Consider the following 17,001-nt stretch of genomic DNA (forward strand, 5'->3'; position numbering starts at 1 on the left):
GTGAGGGATATCGGTGCAGAGACTCCTACCATTGATTCAGTTCCAGCGGTGAGGGATTATTTCGGATGTGTTTCCTACTGCTGGGCATGTCACCGGACATGATTGTTGATTTCGATATTGATTTGGTGGTCGGGCGCCGTATCATATGGCACTGGCGGGGTTAAAGAAGCTGAAAGAGCAACTTCAGGAACTCCTTGATAAAGGGTTCATTGGTAGGTCAATATGGATGTGCGTTCTGCATCGAGTCGGCCTTGTTGACTCCGAGTTGCTATTATTGAGGGATGTGTTGATTCGATTGTTATTGAGCTTATTAGTGTTCTGGGGAGATCTATGAGTTACCTTTCCATGTTGCAGGGCATTATGATTTGTTGGTTATAGGCACATATGGTGCGGTTCTATTGGGGTCTCATAGTGGAATTCGATAGTAATTGATGTTAAAATACATATATCAATCAGGGAAAATGTGCTTTTAGTCCTTAGATATTGACAAATTGTGGCTAATTATCACATTAACCTTTAATTATTTAAAACATTTTTTTTATTTCTCTATTTGTGTATCCTTACAAATTTAACAAACTACTCCCCCCATTACATCATTTAATTACCTATAGTGAGAACCTTGAAAATATATAAAATAATTAAAACCTTGAAAATATATAAAATAATTAAAACCTTGAAAATATACCAAGTAATAAAAACCCTAGTCCGTGCTTGTTTTGTTAATTTCGATACATATGCAAATTCTGTTAAACCTAAAATCGTAGTAGTTGTCCTCGAGATTTTTGGACTGATCTGTTGACGTAAAACCCGTATAATCGTTTGTTCTCTATCACTTTTCTTTTCCTTTATTGCCTTTTCATTTTTTTGGAGAGAACAAAATTACCTCAATTTTTTTACCAAATATATTAACTTATAACTTTTACAAGTTTACTCGTCCACTACACTAAAAAAATACATTTTTACTTTTACTTATCCAATTTTAGCAAATTAAGAGAAAGACAATTTTTTCTTCTTATTTTACCCTTAATATTAATTACTCATTTCCTAAATTTATTTCCCAATACTCTTTGAAATGTTATCATTATAAGGAGTTAAGATAAAATATATACTATAATTATTATTATTTAATGGGCGTGAAAAGTCGAAAGGGGACGACTAAAAGTGAACTGAGGTGTTACTTATTAAGTGATAAGTGATGTTAAAATCATATCTATCTATCTCTCTATATATAAAAGAGAACATTTGAAAAGTGAGGTGACACATTTTTTTGGCCAAGAAACCTATTTATCTTTTTCTTCATTTTTTGCTTTTTCCCTTCATTCTTTGTATTTATGTTAAAAAGCCTAAAAATCTCTATTAAAGTCACTAAGCAAAGTCATAACGGCCAATAGATCCTTAATTTACTTTAGATATTCATTTCTCAGTCCATTATAAAATAATGCTTCTTTTGTATAATCATGTGGCATTCGGCATACACAATATTTTGTATTGTTAACAACTTGAATATCATGATTGCGTGAACATATAAATTCTTGCAGAGTAAAGTAATGGGACTTACAATTCCTTATGTTGTTGTTCACCCAGACACAAATTAATTACCTTTTCCTTTCATTTCAAATACCCAATGATAGTATTAGAATAATATTGCTAAGTGGCATGCTGAAAGTGAACGGTGGCATCTCTCATATGTCAAGAAATATATTTATCTCTTCTCTTATTTTTTTTTACCCCTTATCTTTCTATTTGTTTTCTGATTAGATAATTAATCACGTTCCACCTTACATATTGAATTTAAAACATTTCTAAGTTTTAACATGAATAAGAGGAATAAATAATAATAAGATATTAGATAAAGACTAATTGAGTGAAAGGGGGTTACACTAATTTGGAATATTAAAAGGTACATTAAGGAGAAATTTTATAAAGTATAACAACAAATTCGCATAAGTGTACACTAATGTAGATTTAATTAGTGTAACTCTTCCAATCATTGTTAAGAAATTAGTTTTCCATCCCGCCAGTCTAGATTTAAAATTATCAAGTAAGAACTGAAAGTCACTCTTTTTTGTCTTGCCTGAAATATTGGAAAATTCAAATATTTACCAAAATTAATACCTTCTTTGAGTTGAAAGAATGCCATAGCCAGATTCTTATCATTAGTTGTAGAGTTTTTTTAGAAGAATAATCTTCCAAATCATGTCATGCAATATATTCAAATCCCTTCGAACATAGTTACTAAAATGGATCAATATCAACGTAACTTTTTTGTGGGGAACAACTGCCACCAAAAAGAAAATGCACCTTATAAAATGGAAGCAAATTACTACACCACGAGAAATAGGGGGTACTCTAGGAATCCAAAATTTACGACAAAAGAATAATGCTTTACTAGCCAGTCTTATATGGAGAGTATTCCATTCTCCTCAACAACTCTGGGCTAATCTATTAATTAATAAATTCATTCATCGGACACCATCTTCGTATTACTCAACAACTTGGCGTAGTATATTACGAGGTTGGACAAGTTGCCAGATTGGACTACAATGGAAAATTGAAACTGGTGGAAATATTAATTTCTGGCACGACTACTTGATTAAAAATGGATTAACTCTTTGTTCGATAATTAGTGGAACATTACCTTACCAACATCAACTAATGAACATTGACGCTATTTATGATGATGGTTGGAAATGAGACCTTTTACCATTTGAAATCCCCCAGGACATCCAAAACCTTACAAGAAATCAATGCATTTCTAAGTATAGTAAAAAGAGTGATAGCATCTACTGGGCACTAACTCCCAATGGTAAATTTACAGTACATTCTATGTATAAAGCCCTAGAAGATAGTTCCAACAATAATTACAGTATAATACAAACATTTCATTGGATCTGGAAACTACTAATACATCCAAAAATTAGATATTTCATTTGGCTTCTTAATCATAATAGACTGCCCACTTTTCAATTTCTTCATTATCTCAACATTATCTCAAATGCAGAATGCCATTATTGTCACAAGGATGAGGAATCATCAACTCATATTTTCATAAAGTGTGAAAATGCTATAACATATTGGAATGAACTAGGAATGGGAGGATATGTCAACACACTTACTAGCTTGAATATGCCACATGAATGGCTTACTCAATTGATGAACTACAAACAGAAAAAATTTCCTCATAACATCAATCCACATTTATGCACCTTTACGCCTTTGAAATATTTGGACAACTAGAAATAAAAATATTTATGAGCACTTGCATAAATCTGTTAGTGTCCACTTCACTACTCAGCATGCCACTGAATTTTGCTATCTCACTGCTTCTAATCATAAAATACAATGGCACGAAAGAACTCCTTTAAAATGGATACCTCCAAACCCTAACATTTACAAAATAAACACGGATGGAGCACATTCATCATCTCATCATAAAAATGGTATTGGCGGAGTAGTTCGAAATCATAATGGAGACTGGATTCTAGAGTTTTCAGGCAATATTCCATCACAATCTATTATTACAACTGAGCTATATGCATTGTTACAGGGACTTACTTTAGCTAAGCTTCATAATATTATACCAATTCAAGTGGAAATTGATGCCAAAGAGGTAATTGCAATACTATGTACTAATAATTTAACATTTGCTAATCTATCACATGACTGCAGGCACCTCCTAGGGATGCTCCATGATCCGCAACTTACACATGCGTACAGGGAACAAACTAGATTAGCAGATAAATTAGCAAGTTTGGGAAGTCTTTTGGAAGGAACTTATGAAATAGAAGTCTTGCACCGGCCACCACTTTTTACTGAACAAATTTTGGAAGATGACAAGCTAGGACTGCAAAGGATCCGCTCAATACCACAAAATTTAGATGTTGTTCAAGATCAACCACCTACAGTGCAAGGAACCCTTATAGTCTTAGTCCAAGCTATACTGGCGGCTTAAATAGAGATAGATCTACTACTGATATTTATAATATAAGATCTGCTACTACTACTAACTTAATTGGCTCTACGCCTAGTGCTACTACAAGTAACTTGGTTTATAATATGGTGCAATATAAGCACCAACCACTCTGTACGCATGTTTAGTTATATGTAATATTTACCTTTAGTACCAAAAAAAAATTCGCATAAGTGAGGCTATTATCTGGACAATGAAAGAGTGAAATATTTATTCAATTGTGAAAAAGGGAGACAAAGACTGTGGTAGGATAGATGAATTCGAGCTCTTTAAAAGAGAAATTATTGGTAGAAAGATTCTATCCCATATGAAAGAGTACATTTAAAATATTTTTCTTTTTTCATTTCTATTTTTTGTTTCCCGTCTTTTTACCATTTTCTTAATAAAAAAATAGAGAAAAAAAATCAATCTTATGAAATATAAGTGTCAATAATTTATATTAAGAAAATTCTAAGAGGAACTCCCTGAGAGGAAGAATAAAAAAGCGGGTGGCATATATCAGATCTATATCTCCAAAATTACAGCATTAGCATTTTTCTCATTATAGTTTTATTTTTATGTTTTTCTCATATTTAACCTAAAATGTATCTCATGTATTCTTTCTATCAAAGCAACTTTATATAATATTTAAATAATCATGAAATTATGATAGAATAATAAAAGATGACTCAGTTGTAAAAATTAATTTTTTTATTAAAATTATTTTAGTATTGTTAAACTATATTTAATGGCAATTACACTAGTACAATTATCAATCAGGGAAAATGTGCTTTTAGTGCTTAAATATTGACAAAATTATGATTTTAGGCTTTGTGATATGTGACTAATCACATTTAACCTTTAATTTAAAATGTGTTATTTTATTCCTCTTTTTGTGTATCTTCACAAATTTAACGAACTACACCCCATTACATCATTTAGTTACCCATATTTTATGTATCCTCCTTGTATTCCCCCACTGGGGATTGTATTTATGATTCTACCTTATTCTAAAACTTTTGCTCATGTTCCGATCCATTGCTCAACTTATCTCAATCTTTGCATCAATCACTCCTATGTCCTAATGTCTTCAATAGTTCTTATTTTTCGACCTAACACTTTCAATAATTCACAATCTACACAAAATATATTCAATTTATATTAATATTTGTCCATTTAAGCTCAATAAAGACTTAACCATTGACTTGTTGCCGGACTACGTTCAACCTACCAAACACTAACGCCAATTACATCATTATCTGCGCTAACTTGTTCCACCTCAAATCTTCTAAGCTCAAGGTTTCTTGTTATTAATGCCAACAAAACAGGTTGGCCCGGAGAAAAGATCACCCAAAGGTAAAATACATAAGTTAGTCACCTGACCTATTGCCCAAATCCTCTTTACACACTTTCTATGGACGATAATACTATTACACACACAACCTTTTTAAACTGTATCTAGTACACATCTCTTTTGACCAGGTCCCGTAAAAAGTTCATTCGTGTATTTCACGTGTTTGACTTTTGTTTATAAACTTAAAAATAAAAATATAAAATATAAAATTACAAATATGCCCTCATCTTCTTCAACTCATACTTGCAACACCATTATAGAGCAAGTTTTAAAATGGAGACAACCAAGAACATTCTGCCAAAATATTCCTTCCCATCAAATATGGTCATTAAGCTATAAGACAACTTTTTGAAATCATTACCCATTTGATTTAAAATTACAGATGCAAAACCAAATCGAGGAGGAAATTCAATCAAAAGTTGACGGAATTGCGTTACTAGTTAGGTTTCTTCAATGAAGTCAACACGGCCAGCTCAACCTGACCCACCAACTCTTTAGGTTCGCTTTCTTCAAAGAACATCATCGGTTCACCTCGCCGGTCACTCGAAACGCCGACACTAGTGTAATTTCCTCGCTCGATATCCCTTTTCCCTCGCATCCAGTTCCTTCCTCCCTGTTGTTGAGCTAGAACTCGAACTACCTGTTCTCTTGTGTGACTACCAGAATTTATCCGACGATGTCGAGTCCAATGTATCATTTTGGCTTCCGTTATTCCATAGAGTCGTCGGCGGCAGAGTTGAACATGGAGTACATTGCTTATATGCTCTTGATGCTTTCAATGCCACGTCCTTTATCTACACCACAAATTGGGGGAGTGAGTTCAGAGGATGAAGATGGAGAAGAAGGGGTTGTGACCCAATTAAATAAAATTTGAACACGTGGCACTTTAATAAATAATATAATAGCAAAAAATTAAATTTCACTCGCTTCTTTTGTGTGTAAACACGCGAGTCAAAAATGGTATGTACTAGATACACTTTAGAAAGGTTGCGTGTGTAATATTATTATCGTCCACAGAAAGTGTGTAAAAGGGATTTGGATCATTGGTCAGGTGGGTACTTATGTATTTAACCATCACCCAAAAAAAAACTGCTGGAAGTCTAATTTTCTAAGTTCTAATGCTGATCTTTTTTTTTTTTGGATGATCATGATGTCCGTGTTAACTTGCGTACAACTCAACTAATTATACAGGATATCTGTCACCTCTCGATCACCAACAACAAGTATTACCAAGTAACCTGTCCACCATGCCGGAAGTCTAATTTTCTAAGTTCCCAAGCTGATCTTCTTTAAAAAAAAAATAATTGTGGTGTCCGGGCTAGCTTGCGTGCAGCTCCGATTCGACTAATTCATGTACCTTTCCATCACCAACAACAGGTACCAAGTGTCTCTGTCCACCATGGTGATCCTTTTTTAACCAAAAAAATATATCGATAGAGAGAGAAAAGGGACAGAGAGAGTGGATAAAAAAAATGTTGAATTTATTAAGCACGCCAAATGAAAAACAAGATGAAGAGATAGTAGGCACGAGCATGATTTTAAGTGAAAACGTAAATCCTCGAAATTACTAAAACAAAGAACCTTTACCCTGGAACCTCTTTAAATTTGTTTGAATCATTTGATTCACTCAAAGGATTGAGTACAGCACCAACGAAAAGCACCAATCTTGAAACCTCTTTCCCTTATCATGAACAAGAAAGGGTGATCTGCTACAAACGTTGGACGAGGTGGTGGTGTTAAATCATACAATGAACATCCCAACTCATCATCTGACTCCTCAGTAACAGCTGCTGCCTCACTACCCTTCTCATGTCCTAAAGCTAGACTGCTGAAGCAAGGCCTTTATTACCTCATAGGCCATGCTTTTCAAGCGTGCCTCCTAAAGCTACACTTCTGAAGCGTGGTCTTTATTACTAAAAAGGGCAGTCCGGTGTACACGTGTTCATGCAGGGTCGGGAGAAGGACCGCACCCCAAGGGGCAGCCCGGTCTTTGATACTATGCTTCAAAAAAATTATATTTTTTTTGTATACACCCTATCGTATATTTGAGGATATTACTTAAGTATAAAGATCTGAAGCACTTCATTAATTAATAAACAAGAGAGATTGTTTCAAACACATACATGCAATAAACTTTGAAAATCATGTACTACATCAACTAAACTAATAAAGCAAATTGCTTCAAATTGTGCACTAAATATGAACTTTACAAAATCAAATGTATTGTCCAAAAGTCTTTATCATTAACTTCAAATGGATCAAACTGACTTTGGCCACCACTTTCAATTGCATCACAAGAATTTTCCTTGATCTAGAACTGATATTCAATACAACAAAGGCCTGCAAAACAACATGTGCGCGTTATTTACTTAACTATAGTTCACACACCAGGTGCACTTGCCAAAAATGCTGCATTGGTGGTAACATAACATCATAAAAATACAATAAGATGAAAACATACAATCAGATCAAAAGCTATGCTACGTTTCTATTTTTTATGGACTATGGTGACTCAAAAACAGAACCCTTTGGCCAGAAAGTGAACCAGTCTAAGGAAAGGCTATATCAGGGTGGTCAACAAAGAAAAAAGTTGTGATCATCCGAAATATCAATGACTTGCATTCTTAAAGCAAGTCTACGTACTCACCCAACTGAGAGAACATAATTATTTGGGGAAGCAAGTTAAGGGAAGAAGAGCAAGCAGCGATGCTTTTGATGGCTCTTTCTTGTGGATATGTCTACGTTTAGGACATTATTACTCCTCTTCCCAATAAAACAAACCATCTCTAGCTCTATGTCCTAGCAGTAGCACCGAGTGGAAACCCCTTATAGTCATTAAAAAGAGATCCAAAAGGTGATAATAATGCATAAAAGAGAAGTCCGCATCCCAAGAATAGTACTAACATCTTGCTTTAGCAGGTATAAACAATATAAAAAAGTACCTTTTCAAGAATTATTCTATGAGTTTGATCCAGATAAATCTGAAAGATTTTTGGTCTCTCGCAACCTATGCATTACTTGAATCAACCTAGAAGGATAAGGTATCTAACACGCATCTAAATGACATATGATGAAGTTATAAATTATAAGTACCTTGACTGATTCTATTATTCCTTCAGCTTGAGTAATACTAGCGAAAAGTAAACCCCTTTGCTGTCGCGGTCACCATTCTTCATTTTCATTGGCACAACATACCTATAAAAGAAAAGAATAATGTCAAATCTTTAGTTAGAAACGTTATTGGAAGCATGTTTGTGCAGAAACGGGGAAAAGAAAACATTTCAGCACATGTAATTTTTCATTCTCTCTCACATGATATGAGAATTTTTTAACAAACACTAATGAACAATTACATTAGCACAAGCCTGGCTTTAGATTTCAATCAATACATACTTTCATAAAGGAGACTTGCAAGTTGAATCACATCTTCTTGTTGGTAACCACTGCAAAGTTTGATAGAAGACAAGAAATTCTTGGATCATCCATTCTCAAAAGAAGTTGCGATAGACACAAGATAACAGTGTCTAGTAATGGCTCCCCTAAGCTCGATACTACAAAAAGCAAGAGTAACGGTTAGGCACGAAAGAGTTAGTCTACAATTGTATCAAACCAGTGAGGTCAGTAATTACGTAGATGTCTTATCATTTACAAAAAGTAGCAGCACCAGAGAAACAGGGACAATATCCATGTGCAGTGAAACATTTTCTTTGAGAGGCAAAATCACTTAAGACGCATATAGAATAATTTATACTTAAAGAGAGGCAAATCATAGAGTTCCAACAGTGAAGGTTTTTGTTTTTCAGGGGAGGGGGAGGCCAATAATTTCTTCACTCTGTCCGATAATTTCTTCACTCTGTTAACGAGACATGAGAGCAAGAGCCACTATGCTACAATAGAAACTAATAATTGTATATAGTTTCTTTTCTTACTAAAAAAAAGGGTAGCCCCGTGTCGGATCCTTCAAAAATGCACTACTTTTGGAGGATCCGACACGTATCCTCCCACATTTTCGGAGAGTCTACGCAACACAACATAGGGTCAATCAAGTTGAGTTCCATAAAAGAACTGTGGTGCAGCTAAATTCCTGAGTTTTGTAGCATTTTATCATTCAAGAGGAAAGTTCAAATACCTTTGGCAATTCCCTACTTCTTTCGTTTCCCAGAACAAACAAAACAAAATTTTAAAAAAAGAATTGAAAGAAATAAAAGTATTTATATGTAGGTGAAACATTTTAGACGATAAAGCCAGTATTAAAAAAATTTAGTATAATGATTTCAAACCTCTCATGCTACATTATGGACTAGATAGGAACACAATTAGAAGGGTGAAGAAGGGGCATAACAAACAACGATCAATCAAAAAGTGGCTGACTCTGTAGCAAATGGTAGGTGGGACACAGAGGCTTTGCTGCAAATGGTAGGGTGATGAAGTGTGGTAAGACATGTACTCATAATTAGGTACCTGGATATCCAATTAACCCAGGTATTTGGATGCTAATGGAATCTGCTATGGTTCTCAACTCACCAGCATGGGATCTGGTTAGGAGATGTAAAGAGGAAAATTACACATATAAGATGAGCTTTTTTGCTATGGAGGATATGGAATAGGAGCTAACTCTAGATGACATTTTGCAGCAAAGAGGAGTCTTCGAGATGTTGGTGCTGCACGACGCCTCAAAGGGAGACAATACAACATTTATGCCTTCACGCTCCAGCAGCTTTTGAGGTATGGCACTATTTCACAACAGCTTGTGGTTCCAACAAGAGAGGAAATACATCACAACAAGCTTGTTTACTTTGGTGGAAAAAAGAGGACATCACCTCTCATGCTGCTGTGGAGCTACCACCTCATGCGAGAAATTTATAAGATAGTAATGTTATGAACATCACCCAGATAAGAACTAAGGAAACTACTTGTAATTACAAGAGCTTGTTTTCCCTGGAGTGAAGGGAATGGTGCATGCAACAACACTCTGATCATGAAAGAACATTGCAGTTTTTTCTATGGGAGTGAAGCGCAATAATAGCATACTAACATGAAGTAGTGCAGTTTAAGTTTTAGATAAATCTTGTAATGGAATAAACTGTGATTTCCTTGGAAACTAAAGTTATAGCAGTTTGGTATGACAGATCATAAGCAGACTGATCCTATACACAACAACACAAGATAGTGAACAAGAATATTCTTTAAACAAGAAAAGGCCAAAACAGAACATCAAGAGAAAATGAAGAACCTAATTTAACACAGAAACACTATAGGAAGCAACAACAGAAGCAGCAAAATACTTTGGATAAAAGAGAATAGAAGTGCTGCAGATATTAATAATTGGAATTTTTTTCCATTTTGAGCTAAAAATAATTTCCCAAAGGATTGTTCAAAACTGTTCATTGGTATTGCGATTTTCTCTATAACGCTTTGCCCTCATACCTTGGTATAGTTGGGTTTATTGACTTCTGACTAAAGGCACAATCAGTCAAACTAATACTACTGCATAAATTCTCAGTCATCTACTTAAAAAAATTTATACAGCTTTCTGAAGAATGTCTACAAATACAGGTTAACATTAATATTAGCTGTCTCTGGCTCCAACATTTGGTGGACAACCAAAAATAGCTGGTCATCCTTTGCAGCACAACCTTATCGTCAGGTACATGTTGTTGTTGGTAAAATGTGTACTCATAATTAGGTATCATTTTTTTTTTTTGATAAGATAAAAGTTTATTAATAAAGGTACCAAGAAGGTACTCAAATTACAACCAAACAAGACAGACCCTATAACAATCTCTAGTTACATATTTCCAAGTGAGTCTAAAAATTACATATACTGATCAATACTCTCTAGAATACTCCTTTTACACCAAAAAAGCGGATTTTGCATACAAAGGTTCCTGACTCTAGAGATGTGGTTCCTTTTATTCTCGAAACAAGCATTATTCTTCTCTGTCCAAATAGTCCAGAAGACGCATAAAGGGATTGTTCTCCAGATCTGCTTTTGTATCCTTCCAATCCTCTGCCCGTTCCAGCTCTCCAACAAGCTCTTAACATCTGACGGCATAACCCAAGCTACACCACACGTATTTAGGACAAGCTCCCAGCATTGCTTAGCAAACTTACAATGAATAAAAAGATGATTGACTGATTCCAAATCCTCTTCACATAGATAACATCTGTTGCTTAAAGAAAAACCTCCCCTTTGCAAATTGTCTTGGGTTAAGCATGCTTTCCTATAGACAATCCACCCAAAACAGGCTACCTTAACAGGTGCTTTGGTCTTCCATAGTATTTTCCAAGGCCAATTTGACTCAAAGTGTTCAGATTGTTTCTGAAGAAGGTTATAGCAGCTTTTAACAGAGAACTTCAATTCATTGTTCGCTGTCCAGATCATAGAATCCTCTTTATCCTCTTCTACCATTGCTGTACCCAGTAGATGTAAAAATTGCCCCACCTCCTCCATCTCCCAATCATTAAAGTCTCTTCTGAATCTTAATTGCCACCCATTAGAGGAGTAGAAATCAGAAACACTACCATCTCTATTAAAAGAAATATTGAATAGAGTTGGGAATCTGTTTTTCAAGCTTACCTCCCCCAGCCAAACTTCAGACCAAAATTTTATTTTGGCACCATTTCCCAGTTTCAATTTTGTGTGCTGCTGAAACTCAGTCCACAATCTGCTTATGTTACTCCAAATACTACCTCTTGAAGCACTTTGGGCAATAGGAGGGCACCATATATCCTTCTTCACATACTTTGCATTTTTCAAATTCTTCCAAGTTTTTTTCCTTACCATCATTATACCTCCACAACCATTTAAATAATAAACTCTTATTATGTATTCTCAGATTTCTAACCCCCAAGCCTCCCCCTTTCTTATCAATCATTACCCTCTGCCATTTGACCAAATGAAACTTCTTTTTATCTGCCATGCCTTCCCATAGGAAATTACTTCTTAGGACATTTAATTTCTTCTCAACATACGCAGGCAATTGAAACATAGACATTAAGTATGTTGGAATTCCATCCAATACACTGCTTCCTAAAGTAAGTCTACCCCCAAAAGATAGATATTGCTTTTTCCATGGAGTCACCTTACTGTTACATCTATCCAGTACCCCTTGCCATATTCTTTGATTATTCTTCTTAGCACCCAACGGTAGCCCCAAATAAGTTGTAGACAATTGCTCCACCTTACATCCCAACACCTCCGCTAAATCTTCTATACAATTGTCTGCATTAATACTAAACAAGCTACTTTTTGACAGATTCACCCTCAATCCTGTCACTGCTTCAAAAATCAATAGAATCCCTCTCAGATAGAAGAATTGTTCTCTATTTGCTTCACAAATAATCAGTGTGTCATCTGCATACAATATATGAGAAATGTTACATTTTACCCCTCCTCTTCTTCCAACCTGCAACCCCCTGATTCACCCTAATTGCTCAGCTTTTTTTAGCATTCTGCTAAGTATTTCCATGATCAAAACAAATAGATACGGGGATAGAGGGCCCCCCTGCCTTAGCCCTTTGGAAGAACTAAAGAAAACTTGAGGACTTCCATTGATGAGCACTGAAAATCTTATAGTGGATATACAATATTCAATCCATTTCAACCATTTTTCACCAAAATTCATCTGTCTCATGATACATATTAAACAAGCCCAATTGACATGATCGTATGCCTTCTGAAGGTCCAATTTACAAAGTACCCCTTGCCTTTTATTTCTCACCAAGTATTCCACACATTCATTTGCAACCATAGAAGCATCAACTATTTGCCTCCCCCTAATAAATGCATTTTGATTATCGGAGATTAGCCTTCCTATCACCAATTTAAGTCTTTCTGCCATCAATTTAGCAATAATTTTATAGACACTCCCCAAAAGACTAATTGGCCTGTAATCTTTAATTTCCACTGCATCCTTTTTTTTTTTTTTTTGGAATTAAAGCTATAAAAGTGGCATTGAAACTTTTAGCAAAGTTTCCTTCTTGGAAAAATAGTTTCACCGTTTCCCAGACATCTCTCTTGACTGTATTCCAGCATTTCTGAAAAAAATGAAGATTGAATCTATCTGGACCTGGTGCCTTGTCTCCTTTAAAGAGTTTTATCACCCAGATTAGAACTAGGGAAACTACTTGTTTTCGCTGCTATCTACCTTTATGATCATTCACTATAAACCAAATACATAAGTACCAGGCTTGATGACTTGGTTTTTTTTCTTTAAAAAATGTTATAGAAATTAATGCTGCAAAGGAAGGAGTAAAAAAAGCAAATTAACTTGAGTGAAGAGAATGGTGCATCTGCAACAACACTCCAATCTTGCAAGTAAGTTGCAGTTATTTCAATGGGAGTGAAGCGCAATAGTAGCATACTAACACTGAAACAAAGCAAAGCTATAGTTTCAGTTTTAGATAAATCTTGTAATATAATAGTGTGTGATTTCCTAGGAAACTAAAGTTTTAGCAGTTTGATATGACAGATCATAAGCCGGCTGATCTTATACACAACAAGAAAACATAGTGAACAAGAATATTCTTTAAACAAGAAAAGGCCAAAACAGAACATCAAGAGAAAATGTCAAACAGATAAAAGAAACAGGACATCAACAAATGGGCAAAAGCAAAGTAGGGCATCTTTCATAATTGAACTCTTCATTATAAACAATAAGAATGAACTCTAAGAGTCACAGGGACCTTGAGAAAAAGACACCACCTACACTGAATATGTGCAGACCTTTGACTATTCCACTAGTATATGTTCTTGATAACCTGCCCATCAAAGTCAGGCAGATGAGATTTCTTCCCTTAATTCCCACCTTTTTGCTTACTTGCCTAACCACCAAATCAACCCCACCCCCCCAAAAAAAAGAGAAATAGATAAACGCAATCAAAAGTTGGAACTAACCCTGCCTCCAGGGATTTGATTCAGCGGTAAGGACGCAGAACTTAAAATGAAGGTCAGACATATGTCACGAGTTAAAACCCGGTAAATGATTGAAACTTGGTATGTAAGTGGGAGCAAGGTAGAGAGACGAGCCCATAGCCCTCAGAGTTCCGGACCTGTAAGCACATTAGAGTTAGGCCAGCTAACACACAGGGTATTCTCGGTTTTGAAAGAAAAAAGAAAAATTGGATTCTATCGCTCCTCTAAAGAAACAAGGCTTGTAACCTCCTAGTGTAACTCCTCGATGCAGTGCACTGCACTAAACAATCACTATGCCGACTACAAGAAACACGACCAAGCCAGTACAACATTTTCATCTTAATTCTCCACGAACAAAGTTATCCCACAGTACATCTTTCATATTGCACCTCCAATTTTGTAGATATAAGACCTTGCAAAGTACAAGAATAAAGTGAATGATAAAACACTCAAAAAAGAAGCAAATAAAAGTAATCAAGATATGCTCGGTTCAAGTTATCTGAAAACCAACTATCATGACCGTATTTGGCAGTGGCTTTCACAATAAAAGAGATGAGGAAACTGCTCAAGAAGTTACCTACACCAATTAAGCTGAGATACAGAGCAATACCTACACTTTTCAGCTCCTCGGGCACCTGATCATAGAAGAACTCCTGCAGACAAATCAAGGTGAATACATCAGATATGCCATAGAGTATATACTGAGGTACTAACCACCAGATGCTCATGGGAACAGTTACCATCGGATTGTTGAAAAGCCCATTCTCTAGAGCAGTTTGTATACGATACTCTCAACTATGGCTGCAGTTATAATGACAACTATAGACACGAAAATTCTCGTTCGAATTCTTTGAAGCATTGTGATGCCCGAAGGTTTCCTAGTCACAGCGAGGAGCCAAAATACAGTCATATATAGGAATAGGGAGCACTATAGAGATGGCAATGAAACATTGCAAAGAAGCTTGTAACACCTTGCTTGGTGAACAAAGTGGATGTCTGTAAAGACACTATGGCATATACTTCAGGTGCAAGCAATGCTGTAGAAAGACAACTAAAAGAGAATGTGTTAGTTCTGTCTTTGCTGTGTGAATCTTTGGTTGAAAGAATAGCATAACCCTATAGAAAAGACAGCTGATGAAAAGATCTCAATGTACTGAAATTAATACAACAAAAAGAAATTACCTGAAGTGAAGGCAATAGTGCCTTGGCAATAACTCTCCAAATAATCAAAGTAAACTGCAGTTGGTTCTATATGAGTGAAGAACAATATTAACATGAAATAATGCAAACTATAGTTTAAGTTTTAGATAAATCTTGTAACGTAATAAACTGTGATTTCTTGGAAACCTAAGCTTTTAGCAGTTTGATAGAAAGATCATTTGCAGACTAGTCCTATAAACAACAATAAAAAAAGTGAACAAAACTATTTAAAACAAGAAAAGGCCAAAACAGAACATGAACAACTGGGCAAAAGCAGAGTACAACTTTCATAATGAAGCTTTTCATTATAAACAACAAGAACTCTAAGAGTTAGAGAGACCTTGAGAAAATGACAACATCATCTACATTGCATAAACCGATGATGAAAAAATTTGTAGGTGTTCCTTGACCAACATACAGATACCTATTTTTTAACTCTTTCATTCCACTTCACCCAGATCACATACTGTATCTATTTTCTCCTCCACTTTAAACTGCTAAGATTTCCTCATCCTGTTTCTGAATTTGAATGTTCCATGTCGCTTTTCTGAATCTGTCTTTAAGTTTAATGCTAGAAGTTGGAGAAAGATTTAGAGAGTCCATCGAATAGAAGCTACTCCGGAGAGAATATGACTTTATAAAATTGTTGGTAAGAAGAGTATTAGGGAAGAGTAAAAGATGCTGAAAGAGCAAATACAGTGACAGCGAAGCAACTTAAGGTAAAATAGAGTGCACAAATGAAGTTTACAAGAGAACATTCCATAAGTTAGCCATTTAGCCAACAAGACATGCAAAAATGACAACTGTCGAAATCGATGTTGTTAATGGAGAGTGAACAATATTACTTTCAGATGCCAAAAATTGTATAGCTCAACATCAGCAGTCAATGCATTCTGTTTTCCTTACTTAAGAGTCATCTTCAAGCCTCCTCCACTCGTTGCTACAAATGGAACTTTTTGTTCAGGTACTAAATTAATTTGACTTCTCTTATTTGCTGCTGTTGTCTTACTTTTAGCAGCTTGATATTACAGATTATAAGAAGAGTGATCCTATACCAACAACGCAAAAATAGTGAAACAACAAAATTCTATAAACAGGAAAACACAAACAGAATATCAAGAGAAAAATGTCGTACAGATCAAAGAAACTGGACATCAACAAATGAGCAAAAGCAAAATAAAAAAGAGCATCTTTCATAATTGAACTTTTCATTATAAACAATAAGAATTGAACTCTAAGAGTCAGTGAGACCTTGAGAAAATGAAAACATCATCTACATTGCACAAAATCGATGATGAAAAAATGTGTCGGTTGTTATTTTAACACCAACATATCTAAATATCCCTAAGATTTCAGAGATATCCCAACTAAAAGTACCCTAATCTAAAAAAAGTTATCTTGGATTTCAAAGAAACTCGAGAATAAAACATACCCTTTCCAAATATTTACCAAGCTTCAATTTTCCAGAATTAGTAAAGCAAGTCACTTTGCACTAAACCATGACCCCCAAAATCCAATAGAGAATCCCAATCAACTTCCACCTCATCACCTTCCTGATAAGAGCATTCTTGATTTTCCATG

At 35.1% G+C, this 17,001-nt stretch overlaps 1 pseudogene; it reads right to left on the minus strand.

Annotated features, from left to right (window-relative positions):
* Nucleotides 1–5,959: 5,959 nt before the first annotated feature.
* Nucleotides 5,960–17,001, minus strand: part of LOC142170148 (serpin-ZX-like) — a 97,375-nt pseudogene continuing 86,333 nt past the window's right edge.

Source organism: Nicotiana tabacum, chromosome 16 (genome assembly GCF_000715075.1).
Source record: "Nicotiana tabacum cultivar K326 chromosome 16, ASM71507v2, whole genome shotgun sequence".
In the NCBI taxonomy this organism is placed as follows: Eukaryota; Viridiplantae; Streptophyta; class Magnoliopsida; order Solanales; family Solanaceae; genus Nicotiana; species Nicotiana tabacum.